The sequence below is a fragment of the Gossypium raimondii genome, chromosome 4 (assembly GCF_025698545.1).
Source record: "Gossypium raimondii isolate GPD5lz chromosome 4, ASM2569854v1, whole genome shotgun sequence".
NCBI classification, from domain to species: domain Eukaryota; kingdom Viridiplantae; phylum Streptophyta; class Magnoliopsida; order Malvales; family Malvaceae; genus Gossypium; species Gossypium raimondii.
Genome location: NC_068568.1, coordinates 26,405,486 through 26,425,821, shown reverse-complemented (window position 1 = coordinate 26,425,821; position 20,336 = coordinate 26,405,486). Strand labels below are relative to the sequence as shown.

Sequence of the window (20,336 nt, the reverse complement as noted above, 5' to 3'; positions counted from 1 at the left end):
TGTCACACATCAAACTAATAGTAATTTGTCATGTTATTAATAAATCAATCTTTCTAATAAGCATTCGTGCAGATTTTAAGTTCAAAATACATCAATAAACATTAAATCATGCTCAACATACTTCAATAGCACTAATATTAAAAAATCTACATGTTTTTGAACTACTTAACAATAATTCCTAAATAAGTACATAGGTATCATTACTGTAACAAAGATATCGATATTTCTCTGAAAGGGTATCGATACCGATTGGAAAATCGATACCAAATCAACATTTTGATTTTCATTTGAACATCAAGCCTAAAAAGTTATCGGTACCCTTTTCTAAGTAACGAATATTCGACTCTAGCATCGACACTTGTGGTAAGGTATCGATACCAAATTATAATATTGACCAAAAAAATACAACACATTTAAGCATTTAATCCATTCTAACAAATATCTTATCAACATGCATCATTTACCTCTGTAAACCAATGTCAAAACGACCATTATAACAATTCGAAACATAAAAAACATATGCGAGCAAGAATGAACAAATCAAGGTCCAAGCCTATGATTCCTAAGAACAATTAAGTAACACAATGTCCAAAACATCATGGGAATATCATGCAACATTTCTACCACATTGCCTTTATTCCCCCAAAATATGAACAAATGAATAAACACTTATGAATAATGTAAAAGTCTCGCTTGGATCACTCCATTGGAACCACACCACTCACACCAGAACATAATTAAATTGCAATGGTTTAAAAAGGAGTTTGACAAGCTCAGTGACTGATCAGAATAACTACCATGCAAAAATGTCATCATGCAATTATCGATTCAACCATATAGCATAATTACAACATTTCAACCTTACTGTCATGTTCATTATTCATGCATTATCTATTCATTTCATTACATAATAAGCATATATGATTTAAGCATATATCACAACACTTATAAACATATTTAAAGATAGTTTGGCACTTGAGCTATGAAACATAAAAGTGGGCTCTATCACCACTCATCGGATACATGACTCTTTAACACACCAAAAGATTCATAGAGTCAAACATATCCTGTAATAGCCCATTTTTTAGTGGAATCAGAATAATGGTTTCGGGACCATAAATCCGAAGTTAGAAAATTTATTTCATTATTATTTTATGATCTACAGCATGATAGTATATGGGTTGCTATAAATATGTTTATAATTTAGCTAGGCTTGGGTAGGGATAAAATTGAATGAATTTCATTTTTCGAACCTAGGGACTAAATTGCAAAAAATTAAAAAGTATAGGGGCAAAATGGTAATTTTCCCAAAATATGTGTTGGACTAAATTGAATATGAATTTTATTGAATAGCGTTAAATTCTTTCATATAGATCCAATTAAACCTTGTACGGAGTTAGATCGAGGTAAAGAGAAAATCTCAAAGTAGTCTCCTCTATATCTACGAACACTCATCGAGGTAAGTTCGTGTAATTAAATTATGTAATTAAATGATACGTTTGAATTAGATGTATGTTATTCTCATTATCATCATATATGAATACCGATAGTATATCTGATGACGTACAATAATTACCGAGCCCCGTTTGAACCTTAGGAATTCGTAGGATACAAATGAATCGATACTAAGCTCATATGAGCTTATCGTTATTCAACTCGGAGGAGCTTACTGTTTACAGCTTGTATGAGCATACATGTACATGAATTGACGGATTAGAGCTCATACACCTTGTGTGTACTACCCGCATATCCAACAATATTCTAAATGGTGGAATGGGCACAGTTCTGTTAGTAGTTTATATTAGTTCGATACGAACTAGTACAAGTATTTACATGAATTATATGGAAATGGTTTGTATATGATATACAGATACATGGTACAGATGTTTCGCGTAAATGGAGTTTGAATAGTTGTTGAACTCATACATGATTCTCAGTTTTTATATGAATTACATGGCTAACATGGTTGATGAATATGTGGTAGGCTTTTGGCCAAATTGAGTTGAGATATGCTATGGTTTACTTACCTTAAATATGACAAAATGGTAAGTAAAATTCTATCTTATACGAACTTACTAAGCTTAAATGTTTACTTAGCATCATTTTTCGTGTTTTATAGTGATTTGAATGCTTGATCGGGTTGGAAGCTTGTCAGAGCTATATCACACTATCCATCGGCTCTTTTGGTATTTCTGGTTATTTAATTTTGTTTGTAATGACATGTATAGGTTAATTTGGCCAATATTGGCATATAAGTGTTTTGTTGAATTAGCCCCTTATATGGCTTGTGTTTGGTATATTTCGATGTGTATATATATGTGGCCTTATCATATTTGATGTGTTTTTGATATGGTAGAATGATGCAAAATAAAATGTGGTTTGAATATGCATATGAGATATGGTAGATACCTTAGTGTGATTTTGTCAGTTAGAATGGCATATTTGGTACCATTTGGAAATATTGGTATGTTTTGGTAAGTAAGTTAAGTGACATGAAATGATGTAAAATGAATTACCTTGTGAATAAGTATTTGGGTACCAAATGGGTGAGCTTGATAGGTGACCTACATGATAGGTTTTGATACAATCATGCAAATATGTATTTGGTCACTTAGGTCAATTTGAATACATGGTTGACATGTTTTCATATTGTCATCTGAGGTGCCTTAGGACATATTGCTTGTATGTGATGATTTTACATGTTTAAGACTTGATTTTGGCTTGTTTAAGATACCTAATTATGACTTGAGTATATGCAAATTGTTGAGTGTAGGTGGATACCAAAGTGGGTGAGAAATGTGGCTTGTAAAATGGCCTATTTTCGTCTACATGGGTAGAGATATAGGCAATTGCCTCATCCGTATGTGACACGGCTGTGTGTTCCTTGTATCTTTTAAATAGCGCAAGTCAGTATGCTCACACGGCCTAACACATTGGCGTCTGGCTTGGCCATGTGGCACAAGTCAGTGAGTTACACGGGCACGAACATGGGTTGGGACATGGTCGTGTGTCCCTATTTTGAATTCCCACACGGCCTAAGACACGGGCGTGTCTCTTGGCTGTCTGAGTCACACGGCCTAGCCACACGGTCGTGTGACCCCTACAGCTTTAAAAGTTTTAAGTGTTTTCAAAATATTTTTTGAGTTTCCAATTTAGTCTCGGTTTGTTTCTAAAGTGTAGTTTGGGCCTCGAGGGCTCGTTTTGGGAATAATATGCATGATTATGATTGGTTTCTGTCATGAATGCTATACGTTATGAAATGTTTGATTTTTTTTGTCCATTTAAATTGTAAACTTTGGTAGTACTTCGTAGCCTTGTTCTGACGATGGATTCAGGTTAAGGGTGCTACATTTATTGGTATCAGAGCTTCGATTTAGTCGATTGTCTGATTGAACGTAGCATATACTAGTCTAGCTATACATGCCATTATATAATTTGTGATAGTGTGATATCTCCTGACTGTTTTAAAAAATGTTTTTATATAGCAATGACATCCAACCAAGCTAATTTTGATGAAGTAGAGAGTAACACTCAAGCCTCCATTCACGGAGTAGTTTCGAGTGGTACGAGGCCCAAATCTGAGGGCCAAGGAAGAGATGCTAAGGAAGCCTTCTTCCAGTTGATGAATGAGTGGTTCACCGAGTTTGTACGGACAAACCCAGCTGCTCGACAACCTCCACCCCTCTTGTTCCCCAATCAGTTCTCGTTATTCCTTAAGGTACAGAACCAATCTGAGTTAGTAAGCCTCATGTTGATAAGATTCTTAAATATAGGGCTGAAGAATTCCAAGCTACTACTTAAGATGATCCTGAGAGAGCTGAATTCTGGTTAGAGAATACCGTCAGGGTTTTTGACGAGTTATCCTGTTCACCGACTGAATGTGTGAAGTGTGTAGTATTTCTACTAAAAGATTCAGCTTACTAGTGGTGGAATACATTGACTTTTGTAGTGCCAAGAGAGGATCACTTAGGATTTCTTTCAAGTCAAATTCTGAAAGAAATACACGAGTCAGAGGTTTCTTGATAAAAAATGTAAAGAATTTTTGGAGATCAAGCAAGGCTTTATGTCAGTGTCTGAATATGAATGAGAATGTTCGATTAAGTAAATATGCTCGAGAGTTCATTCCGACTGAGACTAAAATGTCTAAATGGTTTGAAGATGGATTAAATGAAGATATAAAGCTATTAGTCGAGATCCTTGAGTTGAAATAATTTGTTTTACTAGTTGATTAGGCACATAAAGCTGAAGAACTGAGTAAAGGGAAAAGACACGCTGAACTTGAAACTAGTGATTCAAGAAAGAGATTAATGGAAAAGTCATATCAGTCAACATCGAAGAAATCTAAAGAACATGACTACCATTCTACCACTTTTGTGGGTCATTCTAATAGAGATAGAGATACGAGACACTTCAGTCCTAAAACCCAGGCTACATCTATAGTGAGTGTGGGTAGTGTTAGAAACATTAGACCTGAGTGCAAGCACTGTAATAGGTCACATTATGGTGAATTTCAAATGAAGAGCGGAGCCTGTTTCAGATGTGGTTCTTTTGACCACTATCTTAGGGATTGCCCAGAGAAATCTGAGAAAGAGAAAGCTCAAGCCACGAGGTCGAGCAATACTGTTGCAAGAGGTAGATCACCTCATAATCCTGGAAATGGGAGTGGTAGTCATGGTGTAACGAAAGACTCTATTGTTAGATCCGAGGCATGAGAACTAGCGAGGGATTATGCTATTCGTGCACGCGAGGATGCTTCTGTGCCAGATGTTATTACCAGTACTTTCTCTCTTTATGATACTGATGTAACTGCTTTGGTTGATCTGGGATCGACCCATTAATATGTTTGTATGAATTTAATGTTTAGTAAGAATCTACTTATTGAGTCCACTGAATTTGTAGTTAAAGTATCGAACCCCCTAGGCTAGTATGTGCTAGCTGATAAGGTTTGCAAGAACTGTCCGTTGATGAATTTCATGTTATTACCGTTCAATGAATTTGATGTGATTTTGGGCATGGATTGGCTAACTCTGCATGATGCTGTGATAAATTTTAGATAAAAGCTTATCGTATTAAAATGTAAGAATGGTGAGACACTTCGTATTGAATCAGATAATCCGAGTGGGTTGCCTATTGTTATATTAGCTATGTCAGCGCAGAAATATGTGTGAAAAGGTTGCAATGCTTACCATACTTATGTATTGGATACTAAAGTGTCTGAATTGAAGCTTGAATCAATGCCAGTGGTTTGTAAATATTCTGATGTGTTTCCAGAGGAGTTACCTGGATTACCACCAGTCAAAGAAGTCAAATTTGCTATGGAACTTGTACTGGGAACAACACCGATATGGATAGTACCTTACAGAATGGCTCCTACAGAGTTAAAAGAGTTGAAAGTACAATTGCAAGAGTTGACTAATTGGGGTTTTACTTGACCTAGTTTTTCACCTTGGGGTGTACTGGTTCTATTTGTTAAGAAAAAGGACGGATTGATGAGATTATGCATTGACTATCGTCAGCTCAACAAAGTTACAATCAAGAACAAATATCCACTACCTTGCATTAACGATTTGTTTGACCAATTAAAAGGTCCACAATGTTCTCGAAGATTGATCTTTGTTCTGGTTATTATCAGCTACAAGTGAAAGATTCAGATGTGTCAAAAATTGCATTTAGAACTAGGTACGGACACTATGAATTTTTTGTGATGTCGTTTGGTTTAAATAATGCACCTGTAGTATTTATGGACTTGATGAACAGAATCTTTAGACCGTATTTAAACAGATTTTTTATGGTATTTATTAATGATATTCTGATATATTCCCGAGACGAGTCTGAGCATGCTGAGCACTTGAGAATTATGTTGCAAACTTTGTGAGATAAACAACTGTTTGCTAAATTTAGCAAATGTGAGTTTTGGCTTCGAGAAGTTGCTTTTTTGGGACACATAGTATCGGATGAAGGGATCAGAGTTGATTCGAGTAAAATTTCAGTGGTTGTTCACTTGAAACCACCGAGAAATCTATTCGAAGCCAGAAATTTTTTGGGATTAGCTGGTTATTATCAATGATTTGTTAAAGGGTTCTCGATGATAGCTACATCGATGATGCGGTTGTTACAGAAAGATGTGAAGTTTAAATGGTCTGATAAATGTCAGTAAAGTTTTAACCAGTTGAAAGCATTGTTAATCGAAGCACCAGTTCTAGTTCAACCTGAATTGGGTAAAGAATTTGTGATTTTTAGTGATGCATCATTGAATGGTTTACGTTGTGTTTTAATACAAGAAGGCAAAGTGATAGCTTATGCTTCCAGACAGTTAAAGTCGCACGAGAAAAACTTCTGACACATGACTTAAAGTTGGCAGTAATTGTGTTTGCCTTAAAAAATTTTACGACACCATTTGTTTGGAGATAAATGTGACATATTTATCGATCACAAGAGTTTAAAGTATCTAATGTCATAGAAGGATCTGAATCTAAAACAGTGTAGGTGGCTCGAACTGTCGAAAGATTGAGTTAGTTATTGATTATTATCTAGGAAAAGCAAACATAGTTGCGAATGCTCTGAGTAGAAAGTCTTTGTTTGCTTCGTGAGCGATGAATACACATATGACATTGTCTGATGATGGCTCGATCTTAGTTGAGTTAAAAGCTAAACTGATGTTTCTACAGCAGAGTAGTGAATCTCAGAAATGTGATAATGAGTTGTAAGCTAAACGAGTACAATGTGAGTCGACGTCTGACTCAGATTTTCGGATAGGGTCCAATGATTGTTTTTTATTCAAAGATAGAGATTGTGTACCGAAGAATCTAGAGCTTATACATAAAATCTTATATGATGCTCATAGTGGTAGCTTGTTTGTTTATCCGGGGAGCAATAAAATGTATAGTGACTTAGGATAGAGATACTGGTGGCCGAGAATGAAATGTGAAATTTCTGACTTTGTATCCACATATTTGATATATCAGCAAGTTAAATTTGATCATGAAGTACCTTCAGGACTGTTACAGCCAATGATGATATTGGAGTGGAAATGGGATAGAGTTACTATGGATTTCGTATTGGGGTTAGCCTTATCTCCGAAAAAGAAATATGCTGTTTGGGTTATTATTGATCGTTGGATGAAGTCTACACATTTTATTCTAGTATGTACAGATTTCTCAATTGACAGATTAGCTGATTTATATGTTTCTGAGATTGTCAGATTACACGGGGTGCCAGTATCCATTATTTCGGATAGAGATCCGTGGTTTACCTCGCGATTCTAGAGAAAGTTACAGGAAGCTCTAGGTACACGGTTGCATTTTAGCACTATATTTCACCCTCAGATCGATGGTCAGTCCGAGAGAGTGATTCATATTCTCGAAGATATGCTTCATTGCTGTGTTTTAGAGTTCGAAGGCAACTAGGAGAAATATTTACCCTTGGTTGAATTCGCGTATAGTTATAGTTTTCAATCGAGAATAAAGATGACACTGTATGATGTTCTATATGGTTGTAAATGTTGAAATCCATTATAATGGACTGAGCTCAGCAAGAAAAAGATACACGTGGTTGATTTGATTCGTGAGATTAAGGAAAAAGTGAAAGTGATCCAAGATTGTTTGAAAGCAGCTTCAGATCGTCAAAAATCGTAAACAGATCTTAAACGTAAAGATATAGAGTTCCAAGTTGGCGATAGAGTACTTTTGAAAGTATCGCTCTGGAAGAAAATACTTCGGTTTGGTCACAAAGGAAAGTTGAGTCTGTGATTTATCTGACCGTATGACATTACTAAAAGAATCGGACCTGTTGCATACCGATTAGATTTATAGTCAGAGCTTGAGAGAATTCATAATGTCTTTCCCGTGTCTATGTTATGATGATATCGATATGACCCTTTACATGTTATCTCTCTGACGGATGTTGAAATTCAGCCTGATATGACATACAGTGAAGAACCGATCAGAATTCTAGCACGAGAGGTCAAAGAATTGAGAAATAAAAACATAGCTATAGTGAAAGTTCTTTGGCAACAACACGAAATAGAGGAAGTCACCTGGGAACCCAAGGAAGCTATGAGAAAGCAATATCCGAACCTCTTTTCTGGTAAGGTTTTTGGGGACGAAAATCCCTTTATGGGCAGAGTTGTAACAACCCGTTTTTCAATATAATATGTTTTCAATGATGTATGAAATGTAGGTTTCAATGTTTTGTTCGTACGATAATGCTCTGTAACCTTAAATTGACGACGGATACGGGTTAGGGGTATTACAAAAGATGATGCAGTCACTTTCTCCTTCATCAACTGCCTTCCTTCTTAGTCCTTTCGCCTTCTTTTCTGTCAAAAGCTGCTTCTTCTTTTCTATCAAAAACTGTCTCATTTTTTAGGGCCCCCCGTTGGTTTTTATAAGTTTGACCTTCTAGGATAGGTCCATAAGCCCACAACCTTTCCTCTACTTTCCAGGAGATATATCTGGTACACGTACATGTGGAACCAAGAACGATTGTACATTAAATGCTAACTAGGTCTCTTTCCAGGATTGCAATGACATTTGTGCTGGAAAACTATCCACACTTCCCATGAAAAACCTTCAGGCTCTACTCCTTTTTCTGCACTCTGCACCTACCAGTCAATCACAATAAGGCCCTTCCACACATAATTAAAAGTAAAGATGCAATAAAGTAATCACCATCCTAAGTCTCTAGATGCATTACTCGATTAACGAGAAATGATCATACAATTACCTAAAATAAAACTAATTTTACCTAAGTACAAGTCATTAACCAAGTCTAAAAGTATGAATTATAACTCTTTTCAAGAGTTATCAGTTTACCGTTCTTATAAGCTTAGGCTCTGAATTCTTCCATTTCATTCAACTTTAACAATTTTTATGTCTGGTGACTATACAATCCATATTTAGCTTTTTAGTAGCCCAAAATGCCTTGTGGTCTAACTTAACAGGTAGGTGACATGGGTTACCATAAACAAGATTAAAAGGAAACATTCCTAATAGTGCTTTAAAGGCAATACAATAAGCCCATAAGACTTCATCCAATCATAAGGGCCAATCTTTTCTAGTTGGCTTCACAACCTTTTCTATATTCTACTTAATCTTTCTATTAGAAATCTTAGCTTGTCCATTTGTTTGTGGGTGATACGTTGTGGCAAGTTTGTGCTTCATCCCATATTTGTACAAATCATTAGCGATGAGTTTTCAATCAAAATGAGACCCTTCATCACTGATGATGGCTCGCGGCATACCAAATCTTGTAAGGATGTTCTTGTGAAGAATTTCATCACTGACTTGGCATCATTGTTAGGAAGGGCTAAAGCTTCTACCCACTTGGAGATGTAGTCAACTACACTAGTGTGTATAGGTTGCCAAATGAAGGTGGAAATGGACCCATAAAGTCTATTCCCCATACATCAAACAACTCAACCTCTAGAATGTTTTGTAATGGAATTTAGTGTCTTCTTGAAACATTACCATTTCTTTCACATCGACCACATGTTTTATAAAAGCTATGGGCATCCTTGAATAGACTTGGCCAATAAAATCTTGACTGAAGTATTTTGGCAGCAATTCTCATTCCTCCAAAGTTCCTCCATAAGGGGCTGAATGGAAATGTTGCAAAATGTTGTGTATTTCATCATCAGGGACACACTTCCTAATTATCTGATCGGCACAATGTTTGAATAGGAAGGGTTCATCCCAATAATAACTTCTTGCATCGTGAAGGAATTTCCTTTTTGTTTGGTTGTTAAGATCAGGAGGCAGCAGATCGCTTATTAAGAAGTTCACTATATCGACATACCAAAGTAATACCGTGGTAGCCAACTGTTGCTCGTTTGGGAAGTCTTCCATAATAAGCTTGACATTGCCATCCTCATTTCCAACTTCTAACCTGGATAGATTGTCTGTTACTTGATTCTGTGTTCCTTTCCTGTCTCAAATCTCTAGATTGAATTATTGTAGCAAAAGAATCCACCTTATAAGTCACGGCTTTGCGTCTTTGTTGGCTACTAAGTATTTAATTGTAGAGTGGTCGGTATACACTATGACCCTAGTGCCTACTAGATATGATCTAAACCTATCAAATGCAAACACAACAACCAATAATTCCTTCTCATGGGTAGTGTAATTTAATTGTGTTTCTATTAGAGTACGGCTAGCATAGCAAATAGTGTGACAAATCTTACATGTCTGTTTCCCAAGCACTACTCCAATAGAAAAATCACTCGTTTTGCATATGAGTTAAAATGGTAGGGACCAATCTAGGGCCACTACTATTGGAGCAACCACCAGTCGCTTCTTTAGCACCATAAACGTAGATAGGAAAGCATCATAAAAAAGGAAAGGTTTATATTTATTCCAACAAGGTACACACAGGCATAGAGATCTTAGATAAGTCTTTGATAAATCTCCTATAGAATCCAACATGTCCTAAGAAGCTCTTAATTACCTTAACGCTCGTTGGAGGTGGCAGCTTCTCAATCACTTTAATTTTTCCTTGTCAACTTCAATTCCTTTATGTAAGGCTTATGCAATAGGAAAATATGCCTTCTTGTACCATGAAATGACACTTCTCCCAGTGTAAAACGAGGTTAGTCTCCTAACAATGTTGAAGTACTAGCTCTAAGTTGTGCAAACTCCCTTCCAAGTCATTCCCGAATACAAAGAAATTATCCATAAACACTTTCAGGAACTTCTAAACCATATTCGAGAATATTGACATCATGCACCATTAGAATGTTGTCGGTGCATTACATGGACCAAAGGGCAATCTTCTGAAGGCAAATGTACCATACGGATTGGTGAATGTTTTTTTTTCTTGATCCTTTAGGGAAATTGCAATCTGATTGTACCCTGAATATACATCTAAGAAGCACTAGAAATCTTTACCAGCTAATCGTTCTAACATTTGATCAATGAACGACAGTGGAAAATGGTGTTTCCTTGTTGTTTTTTTAGCTTGTGATAGTCCATACAGACTTCCCATCACGTAACAGTTCGTGTACGTATAAGCTCATTATTATTGTTATTAACCACATTGACACCTCCCTTCTTTGGCACACATTGGAATGGACTCACCCAAGAGGTATCTAAGATTGGGTAGATAATGCCAACATCCAGCCATTTGATTATCTCATTTTTCACCATCTCCTTTATAATGGGGTTCAACCTCTTTTGCTGCTCAATAGAACTGCTATGGCAATTTTCTAGCAAAACTTTATGCATGAAGATTGTGGGGCTAATTCCTTTAATATCTGCAATTGTCTATCCTAATGCTTTTTTCAATTTCCTAAGTACAGCTAACAATTGAACCTCTTGCTCATAAGTTAGCTCAGTAGATACAACCACAACTAGCGTGTTATCCTTCCCCAAATAAGCGTACTTTAACTGTGCAGGTAAAGGTTTCAACTCTAACGTGGGTGGTTCTTCTATAGACAGTTTTGCTGGGCTAAAGGTTCAAGTACATAAATCTAATGTGGAACTTTCCAGGTCTATCGACAATTAATTTGGATGTCAGCAACTTCTTATGGTGTCCTAATGGCCCTTCATCATCAATATCAACTAAATCCAATTCATTATCCTCTTTGTCATGATATTGTTTTTCAAATTCCTCTTCCATAATAGAGTTTAAAAAACTGACAACATGACACTCTTTTATATCATTAGCACATTTTAGAGCTTGCAAAACATTAAAAGTGATTTGTTGATCATTCACCCTCTGATAGAGGGTTGAGCGCAGACCAAGATCGAGTTGTCAAGTCACGAGAAACTCCTACGAAAACTCTAAACATTTGGATCTGAAATGAAACAGCAAAACTTAATTAGAATCAATTAGATTTGGAAACTAAAAATCCCCAAATCAATAAAGAACAACCAAGAATCAAAACACTTATGAATAGATGTTCTTGGAAGCCAAGAACAAAAATTTAAGCCCCAAGATTAACTTCCAATCAGCCGAAACTATCAAAGAACACAAAACAATAACTAAATTAAAAACATATTGCGAAATCAATGGACACTAGTTCTAGGGATTGGATGGCAAGGAAAGGGGGATTTTTGTGAATCAAAAATGTTTCTTTATTCCAAGGAAGTGTCGAATCAAATCTTGAAGTTTGGAATGGCTGAAACGAAACAAGAACAATTAATCCCAAATTATTTAACAAAACGGCACAAGCAGAATTTAATAAAAAAGAATGAACAGCAAAAGAACAAAGAAAACTCCTAAGAAGCCTTGAAATCGATAAATATTTCACAACTCCCTTCAAATGGCTCTAATCTCCCCTCCAATGAAGAACAATGGCAAGAAGAAGGCTGAAGATGGCTCCCACAATCAAAAAGATTGTTAAAACTACTTCTAACAAAAACTCAAGAGAAAATTCTTGAAGAACTCAAAGAGAATTTTCACTCAAAGCAAATCTGAAATTTTCAATGTAATTATGATGTGTTTAATAGGGTGGCCGGCCATGCCTATTAATAGGCCTTCTATCTATTTTCTAATCTCATTAGGAAAACTTTAAAAAAAGCTAATTAATTAATAAATTAAGAGGGAAATTTGGCCAAGGCAATGGGCTGCTTGGGCCAAATTTTTACATGTAATATTCCTAGAGTCTAAAATTTAAACTAGATATTTAACAATTGAATTTTTTTTTACAAATTGGGCCACTTTAATAATTTGGCTAGATTTTCAAATAAGTATGGTTTGACTTCTTCGTTGGGCTTGGAATCATCTTATTGGGCCTTGCCTTCAAGAACTTGGGCTTGTAGTCCATCTCCTACCGAAATTGGCTCGTTGATGCTCGTAACGAAGATCCAATGCGCTTTGGCTGCAATATTCAGTTTCTTGGACCAAGATTTCCAAGATTTGAAATCTTGATTTTCTTGATTCTTGAAATCGCTCCAAACAGCAAAATTGGGCCAAGATTCGATTTCTTGATTTTCTTGAAAACAAGAAAGTGAATCTTGATTTTCTCTTTCTTTCGTGTACGCATCTAAGGCCTTGCTAACAAATTCCTGAATGGTCCCATTTAGTTTGGAACGCATTTGCCTAGCCTTTGACCTCGTTATTGGGCCTTGTGGTAATTTGAGCCCATCACGTTCTTGAGCTTGGGTTGGGCCTTTGTGACTCGTATCACCCTCATAGTTAACTCACCCTTTTGAACATCAATCACAGTCCTACTTGTTACAATAAAAGGTCTACGCAGAATAATAGGCTCATCTTTGTCAGCTTCATAGTCTAATAAAATGAAATTATCAAGGAAAATTATTTTCTCTACCCTTACTAGGACATCTTCGATTTTACCTTCTACGTATGCATATGATCGATCTACCAATTTTCAAGGTCACAGTGGTAGGTCTTGCTTCACCAATTCCCAGCTTTTTGAACATTTACATGGGCATAAGGTTTACACTCACTCCTAAATGGCACAAGGCCTTCCCAACATATTCGTTAACAATTGGCCAAGGTATTGTGAAGCTTCCTAGGTCTTACAAGTTTTGAGGCAATTTATTTGTCAGCATAGCAGTTTCTTTCAGCTCTTTCAATTCACTAGACTTCTGCATGGTCTTTATCATGTTGGTTAAAGATGATACTTGAGAAATAAGTGATGTAATCGCATCAACTTCAAATGATCCAACTACTCTCCTACCAATTCCAGCTCTTGTTGTGGGGTATTGATAATTGTTATTAGCAATTCTCTCCAAAATATCATATGCTTCATTATAGGACTTCTCCAACAGAGTTCCATTAGCTGAGGCATCAACCACCATCCATGTCTGTGAATTCAAACTATTATAGAACATTTACATTTGGTTCCAATGTTGAAATACATGTATAGGGCATTTTCTATGCAAATCTTTGAACCTTTCCCACGCTTCATACAATGTTTCATCCTCTAATTGCCTGAATGATGTTATGTCATTTCTTAGTTTAGCATTCATATTGGGTGGCTTATATCATAGTAGGAATCTTAGACAAAGATTATTCCATGATTCTATTATTCCAGATGGTAAAAAGTGTTGAGCCATGTTGTAGCACAATCTCTTAAAGAATAGGGAAACATGTTGAGTTTTAAGGCATCTTTAGGGACACCTTACTATCTAAAAGAATCACAGACCTCCAAGAAAAGTATCAAGTGCAATCTAGGATCTTCAGTTGGCAAACCACTAAACTGGCCAATTGATTGAAGAATTTGAAACATTATAGGTTTCAGCTCAAAGTAAGGGGATTGAATTTATGGCCTGACTATTTTAGGGTTTAGTTCATCTAAGATAGTAACTACATGATCTCAAATTGGCCTAACCTTGTTATCAAAAATCTGAGCAACCTAAGGATTACCATTTCCAGCTCCCGAATTAACTAGCTTATTCAAACCAGGTTGATTGTTACCACCTTGATTCATTGCTCTTTATTCTATTCTCCTTCTTTGCAAGGTTCTTTCAATTTCTGGATCTAAGTGATATAGTTCTTTAATAGGAATGCCTCTATGCATACAACTAGTAATAGACCTATTGTGATCACGAAATAAAAAATTAAAAGCTAAAAATATAAAAATTACACTAACAAAAACTAAAGTTGCCAATAGCCAATCCCTGGCAACGATGCAAAAAACTTGTTACGTATGAATATGATGTGTGAATTGTGCAAGTATACACGTTGAATCAAGTAAGAAAGTGATAAGTGAGTATCATTCCCACAAGGATTGGATTAGTATTCTTTGCCTAAATTACAACAATTGAGTTGAAAAGATATTTTGAGAAATAACAATACAATTAATACACTAAAAATGAAAGTAATAAAATGTACTATCGTAGATTGCGATTGCAACAAATCGAATAAAAGCACTAAGGATTCTAGCAAGACTGGAATATTGATTGTAAAGGTTGGGATTACTAATGAATTAGTTATAACCCAAGAACAATGGCATAGCAAAAATATGGTAACCTACTACTCGATTGGGTACTCACGTGGTCTACATCTATCTAAAGCAAAACATAAAGTTTCTCACTCCAAAGACACTATATATCTATAGGCTAATAATTAGCAACCATGGCTGAAGCACAATCCTCTTAATCGTATCAGGTAAATCTCTATGTCTAGAGTTTGCACGAGCATTTCACCCAACGCTCTCTTATATTACCCAATTTTGGTCCAAGCAACCTATCTTTGTCAATATTAAGTTACTTTTAGACTTATCAAGCATTTATCAATACCCTAATAAGCATATAAATAGAAATAAGCATTCAGTAAAGCAGTAAACTGAATCATATTTATCCATAAACAGTCATCAGAGTTAAAACATCATCAAAAGTACTCCCCAGTAATGCTAAGTTAGCTCATGACTGGGCTACAAAAATTCAAGTATTTTAAGCTCATCAATATCCCAAAATTAAAGTTTAAATCAGCAGAATTAGAACAAATTGCAGAGGAGTAAATATGGGTTCAAAACACGAATTCACCCAACTTGGCGACTGGTGTGCGTCTTCACCCAAGCTCTCTGTAACTCAAATTGTAATAGCCCATTTTACAGTGATGTCAGAAACAATTGTTTTCGGGGCCACAAATCCAATGAGCAAGTTTGTAAATATTATTATTTAATATTTATGAGTCAAATATGGTTTTAAAAAGGTTTTTGATATGGTAATTTATGTTATATAAATGATTGATTAAGTTCAAGTGGTAAGACCCTAAGATCAAGTAGTTTTAGAAAATGAGGTATCGGGATCTCGTTTCTATAAACCGATCTATAAATATTTTTTATAAGTATTTAATGAGTGTTATTAAGGTGGTATTAATTTTTTGTTGAAAACTTTTAACGTTTCGATATTTAATTAATTAAAAGGACTAAATTGTAAAGATGTAAAATTTATTGGCTATAGCATTATTTGTATCTAATGGATACAAAAGCATGAAATGTTGGCATAATGTAGTAATTTAGCCAATTTAGAGGATAGTGGATGAACATTGCTTGGCATTTAGTGAAATTTGGTTGAGTTTTTATGGGTAAAATGGTAATTAGTCAATTTAAATTAAATTAAATTAAACCAAAATGTTTTATCATCTTTACATCTCTTCTTCACCAAATTGAAAAGGGATAATAAACCATTCTTAAGCTTTGAGGTTCGGCCATGGTGAAAGCTAGCATGGTATGTCATATTAGCCCTATTTTTAATAATTTTTATGTTTTTGAGATCGTTGCAACTAGCTCCAACTAACATGTACCTTCAATTTTGAAACTATTAAATATTGTGAATGTTGCCATTGATGAATCTAGTGATTTTTTATGTTAAATGATGGATTTGAAATATTAGTTTGTATTTAAAAGTATTTTGTTAAGTGATTTTTGATGAATTTTTTGATTAGGGACTAAATTGTTAAAGTAGTAAAAGAACAAGGATTTGATGTGAAATTATTGCAATAATGTGTTGTATTGGATGCCATGAGTATTTGGCTAGGCTCAATTTAGGGTAAAAATGGTTAATTTGCATGTTTTAGGCTCAAGGACTAAATTGAATAAAAGTAAAACTTTAGGGGCAATTTTGTAAAAATGTCAAAAATGAATAATTTGCATAAAGTAAGTTGTTTTAAATTCTAAATTAATAGATTGAATGAAATTATTAATTTAGATCAAGATTGAGTGGAAAATCTAGGAGAGAGGAAATTTACCAAAATGCCCCTATACTTTATCATTTTTGCCATTTAGTCAGGTAGCTTCGTATGAACTAAATTCTGTATAATGTTGATTAATTGAATGTTATCATGTGACTTTATTGTGATTGAATCAATATATATTATTATGCAATTTATCTTGTCAAGAAGTTATGGAAATTCAACGACGTACGACGATTATTGAGCCCCGTTTAAACCTTAGAAATATATAGGATACAAATGACATGTCATTAGGGTTACCATGTTTCGGGTGCTGGTCCTGAATGTCCTACCAGTAGCTAAGTTCCGGCATGTGTTACGGATATTGGACAACTAATGTGAGCAGCACCATGTAGCTACGTTCTGACCGACAACTTGTGTGAGTAGACCCATTTACGGCTTGAGAGAGACCATCTATGTAAAAGAAAGGAAAGTAATGGTTTTGACCATATGTTAGCACACAATGTGTGAGATTCCTGTGTATCTGATATTGTGTTCCGATTGGCAATGTCATGAAAGTATGGAAAGGTATGAGTTGTTGATGATTAAAGTGTGGATAGCCATGTTCATGAAAATTATGAATGCTTATATGCTATATTCATGCAAGTTATTTTCTCATGTGGTGATTTTTTCTAAGTCATGTGTTTAATCACTAACTTGTGAATATGGTTAATGCTATGTTTATGTCTTATATGTTATGCAAATGAAATGGTAAATGTTCAATATGAATTAAGGTATTATGCATGAAACTCCTTGAAATGGTGATACATGGAAAACATGATATGTTAGGAGATGGATGTGAATCCAATTGAATTATGCTCAAGTATAATGGTTATCCATGTCAAATTCATATGAATCATGTTTAAATGAACTAACATGTGTTGTTGATGTGCTTAAACTTATGGCAAGCTTGTGGATATAATTATTGTTTATGATTATGCTTGTATTAAACATATGAAACGGGTAATAAAATGGAACGAAATGGTAAGTACATAATTCAAAACTATTATGTTGTATTTATATGTGAGAAATTTTACCTATACTATGAATGAATATAATTATAACATGGATAAATAAACTATGTCGGAATTGATAATGTCGTTTAGGCTTATGATAAGCATTAAGAACGGAATGGAAAGTAACTAAATTGAAAGGTGTATTCTCTTATAGAAAGGTTGATGGTTATACATTATGTCCCATAAAATCCATTCATGTTATGAACTATAAGTATTTGTGATATTAATGAATTTACTCATTTGTGAGTCGATGATCATATAGATTTATGAATTTTGGCATTGGCATAGGGTTTTGTCTATTTTAATAAGTTTATTATCGAAATGGAATTTTATGCTTAAAGTTTATATGAGCTAAGCATACATTGCTTGCGTAGTTATTTTCCTTTACCTTATAGATTATCCAAAGCTCGATCAGGTTGGAAGCTAGTCGGAGATCCATCACACTATCCATCAATTTTCGATAGATTTTGATGCTTTGGTAGTGGTTATAATGGCATGTATAGGTGGAATATGTCTATTATTTAGTTGATGATAATGGCATGTAATGTTACTATGAACTTGTGAAACTTATGTTATTCTGATGCCTTGATGGTTAGTGTGCTTTTGGCACTTTGATGCTTAATGGTTAGTGTGTATGTGATCAAATTGATGCAAGATTTTTTATTATCAAAGTGGTAAGTTTTGGCATGTTTGCAAAGTGATTATTTAGGGCATGTTTTGATATGAAATTTAATCAAGTAGGTTTGGTTGAATTATGACTATTTCTGGGCATAATTTGGTATGTATATATGTTGGTTGTTGGAACTAAGTGGAAATGGCTAGAATGGTGACATTTAAATAGTTTTGATGCATGTGAGAAGTGGTCTCAATGGTAAGGTCATTTTGATATGTTTGATATAGAAACAAGTTAATTGATAAATGGTTAAATATGCACATGTATAAGTATTTTATGATTAATGATATCTTAGCATTTTTGTGCTTTCATGGTTGATGTTAGAATGGTCAAAATGATGTATATTTTAGTGACCATTTTGGCATGTTTGTGAATGATTTTGACATGTGGTCATGATGGTAAGTTTGGTAAGGAAATTAGATGAGAAATGTATGGTTGGTTAATGGCTAAAATTATGCAAATGTTTAAACTTGTTTGGTATTTGTGATTGAAGTGCCTTTGGGCATATTGGTAGTATGGATATATACCATATTGATTTAGCTCAATTATGCATGTTTTAGGTACATTTTTTAAATGCTTGAAATAGGTACGAATGGTTGGTATGTGTAAGCATGTTTAGGGTGAAGGAAATGGCTTGGAAATGGCCTATTTCTCGTCCACACAGCCTAAGACACGGGCTTGTGTCTCAGTCATGTGTGACACACGGTCATGTGACATGGCCATGTGCCTCCTATAGGTTTTTATAGGTAGCATTTCAAGAGTTACACAACCTGGCACACAGGTGTGTGGCTTGGTCGTGTGAACCAAGTTAGAGAGTTACATGGGCACGGACACGGCAGTGTGTCCCTACTTCGAATGCCCACACGGCCTGAGACACGGGCATGTGTCTTAGCCGTTTGAGTCACACGGTGTCTGATCCCTATAGTATGAATTTTTCTATCTCTCTCCATGAAGTTCTCAATGTTTTTGATTCAGTCCCAAATTGTTTCTAAAGTGTTTCTAAGGCCTTGAGGGCTCGAAAATGGGATGTTATGCATGTGTTTGAATAGAATATAATGTCTTTTAAAAATGATTGTAATCGAATGTTTGAAGTTACATTTTTTTGAAAATGCTCTGTAACCCTATTCTGGTGACGGATACGGGTTAGGGGTATTACACAAATTACCCTCACTGTCACAAAGAAACCTCTGTCGTAGCTCTGTATTTTCAATCAGTCGTACCTTTAGCTCTCATTAATGGGAGACCTCTCTTCTCGACCATTAATCCCCACTTTTTCTTTTATACTTGTGTCCTCCTATAGGGTAAAATCTAACAGCCAATGATTGCTTTTTCCCAAATTTTGAGGTGGATATTTTCCATTACACATGCAGGTCGAGGGCCAATTGCTGAATGCATTAATTGATGCTTCGGTATTTTTCATTTTCTTCCTCAGCATTTCAATGGAAATTTGTCATAATGCCTAAGCAAATCTCCATCCATTGCTATCTTTCTTCCTCAAACCTATCACTCAACCACTACAAACGCTTTCCACCAATAATTAAAAGTACAGATGCACTAAAGTAATCACCATCCCAAGTCTTTACATGCAATGCTCGATTAACCAAAAATAATCATGCAATTACCTAAAATGAAACTAATTTTACTTAACTACAAGCAGTTAACTAAGTCTAAAAGTATGAATTATAACTCTTTTTAAGAGTTATAAGCGATTAAATGGGGCATAGTTATGACGAAAACTTGAGTTGAAGTATGTTGGATTAATCTTTGAAAACACGTGCTAGTATTCTCTTAAATACGATATTTTTAATAAAATTTTGAAAGAAACCTTGTTTAATATTTGTAAAACAAATTGATGATCTTTAAATTCAAAATTGATAATTTGAGTTTATGGAAAAAGTTTTATTAAGAAAATACAAAATTATTTAGTCCATAATAAATGTCCATGCAAATTACTTGATGTCCAAAGTTTAAAAATCCCATGTCACAGTTCTATAGTCTAACATAAAAAT

At 34.9% G+C, this 20,336-nt stretch overlaps 1 non-coding gene across 1 annotated transcript; it reads left to right on the top strand.

Moving 5' to 3' along the window:
• The first annotated feature begins 13,816 nt into the window (after positions 1-13,816).
• Positions 13,817-13,922, top strand: LOC128040766 (small nucleolar RNA R71). The gene has a single exon (XR_008195572.1). It is a non-coding gene; the product is annotated as a small nucleolar RNA R71 (small nucleolar RNA).
• Positions 13,923-20,336: the final 6,414 nt, after the last annotated feature.